The 2,500-nt window shown below is 78.7% G+C and overlaps 1 non-coding gene across 1 annotated transcript; it reads left to right on the plus strand.

Moving 5' to 3' along the window:
• Positions 1-1,822: 1,822 nt before the first annotated feature.
• On the plus strand, positions 1,823-1,975 carry LOC146765099 (5.8S ribosomal RNA). Its single transcript, XR_014950344.1, has one exon. It is a non-coding gene; the product is annotated as a 5.8S ribosomal RNA (ribosomal RNA).
• The last annotated feature ends 525 nt before the right edge of the window (positions 1,976-2,500 follow it).

Raw genomic sequence — 2,500 nt, forward strand, 5'->3', positions numbered from 1 at the left:
TGCAGGTCGTTTCCCTCGCCCCAGGGCCAGGTACCTAGCGCTCCGCGCCTCCGGCGGCCCCCCGGCTTCCTTTTCCTCGGCGTCGTCAAACGCTGCGGGGAGGGGGCCGCGAAAGGGCCGCCGCCGAGCCGGGGCGGCGGTTTAAAGACTCGGGCGGCTCGGCGCGTCCTTCCGCCGCGGCGGCGGCGGCGGCGGTTGCCGGGCGGCGGTGCGCGGCTCCATTGAGGGGTGGGGAGCTACTCCCGCGTGATCCCCTGCGGTGGTGCCCGCGGCCACCGGCCGCGCGGCCGTCGTCCCGCCGCGTTACCGCGCGCGGGGGGTTTGTCGCGCCGCGCCGGGGAGGGGCGCCCTGCCCCCCCCTCTCCGCGGCCCGGCCTCGGCGGAGAGGCCGCGGCGCGCGGTCGGCCGCGGGGGCCGACCCGCTCGCCTCGAAACGGGCGACGCCGGCAGAGAGCGCGCGCTCTCTCGCCCCTTCCTCAGCTGCGGGGTTGCGGCCGCCGGGGCCCGCCGCGCTCTCCTCCTTCCTCGGCCGCCTCTGCGGTCTCTGGGGTGCGGCGCCGCGCGCGGCGCGGCCGCGCCGTCTCTCTCCCCTCGACGGCCTTCTCCTCGAGCGCGCCGGCGGCGCCGGTCGCCGGCCGTCCCCGGCTCAGGGACCGCCCGCCCGCCCGGGGCCGAGCGCTCGGCAGGTCCCTCCGTCGCCGGAGAGTCCGCGAGCGCGGGCGGCCCCGTGCCGAGCGGCGGCGGCGCCGCTCGGCGAGTGTCCCCCGCCAGCGGGGACGGCCGGCCGGACGGCGCCCGCCGTCGCCGGCGGCGGTCCCGGCCCGGGCCCCGCCCGCCGCCTCCCCGTCGCCCTTTTCTCCGTCCGCTCGCGGAGCCCCGGAGGAAGGTCGTGCGCGCGGCGGCCGTGGGGGGTTGGGGGGGGGGGCGCTTCCCCGCCCGGTCTCCCCGCCCGGTCAGCGGGGAGAAAAGGGCGGGCGTCGCTGCCCCCCTCCCCGCCTACCCCCCCGGCTCGGCGCCGCACGCCTTCCCCTGGGCCGCGCGTGCCCGAGGAAAAAGGGGCTCCGTGACGGTGCGAGGCGGCGGCGGTCCCGGGAGTGCGGCCGTTGCGGCGGCGGGTCAGCCGTCCGGCAGGCTCCGGGCGCTCGCGACGCCGGCTCGGGTCTCGGTGCGGCGCCCGCCTCCGGCGCCGGCGGCGGAGCGCGTCCGCCGGGCGCTCGCCCTTCCCGGCGGGAGCGGTCCCGCGGGGGGCGTTGCCGGTTGGGCGGTGGCCGTCGCGTGCCGTCTCGAGCGCGGCAAGGCCGCTGGGGAGAGAGAGCGAGCCGGCCGCGCGGTGGCGCGGCGGCGCTCCGCGGGTCCGCGGAGCGGCGGTGAGAAGGGAGAGCGGCGCGCGCGGGGGCCGACGGCCGCGCCCCCGGCCGCGTGCGTCCCGTCGTCCCGTTGCAGCGAGGCCGGGCGGGCCGCCGTGTCCCCCCGCGGTCCGGCGCGCGCCGCGTGCCTCCTCCGTGCGGAGGCCGGGCCGAGCCCGGGCGCCTGGGCCGCCTCCGGAGGACGGCACAGTTTGCCGGCGGCGTCTCCCCTCGCTCGTAGCGGCGGGGGGAGGCGGTCGGGGACGCGGGTCCCCCCGCCTTTCCCGCCGACCTTCGGAGCGTTCCGTTGGGCGTTTCGCTCTCGGATGGTTTTTCTTTCCCCCCCCACTCGGTTCGTTGCGTTGTGTGCTCGTACGGTCGAAGCCGGGGGCGGCCCGCGTGCGTGCCCCCTCGGCGAGAGAGAAAAAAAGGGGCCCCCTCCGCCCGTGTGCGGGGTTCGGTGCCGAAAGCCAGACAACTCTTAGCGGTGGATCACTCGGCTCGTGCGTCGATGAAGAACGCAGCTAGCTGCGAGAATTAATGTGAATTGCAGGACACATTGATCATCGACACTTCGAACGCACTTGCGGCCCCGGGTTCCTCCCGGGGCTACGCCTGTCTGAGCGTCGCTTGACGATCAATCGCCGCCCGGGGGTTGCCACCCCGGCGGCGCGGCTGGGGTCGCCTCGCAGGCCCGTCGTCGTGGCCGTGGCCGTCGTGGCCGCGCCCGAGGGCCTTCGTCCCCCTAAATGCAGACTCGGGGAGCGCTCCGTAGCTCCCCGCTCCCGGAGCGAGCCGCTGGGGCGGAGCTCGTCCTCGCCGGGGGCCGCGTCGCCGAGCGGCGGCGCGGCGGCCGGGGAGAAAGAGAGCGAGAGAGACGGGGCGGCGTCGAGAGCGCCCCGCCGAGGGCCGAGAGACGAGGGCGAGAGGGGGGGAGGCGAGGCGCGCGGGCCTCGCCCCCCCCCGGCCTCCCCCCGCGCGGGCGGCTGTCTGCGGGTGGGTACCGCGCGGGTACCGTGCCGTGCTGCCGCGCGCGAGGCGCGAGCGCCGGGGGGGGCGGGGGCGACCCCCGCGTCGTCCTCTCCTTCCCTTCCCCGTCCCTCTCTGTCGCCGTCTCGGGGCGCCAGGGGCGCCGTCGCCGTTCTCGCTCTCTC

This window comes from Lonchura striata, chromosome 28 (assembly GCF_050655825.1).
Source record: "Lonchura striata isolate lonStrDom1 chromosome 28, ASM5065582v1, whole genome shotgun sequence".
Classification (NCBI taxonomy): Eukaryota; Metazoa; Chordata; class Aves; order Passeriformes; family Estrildidae; genus Lonchura; species Lonchura striata.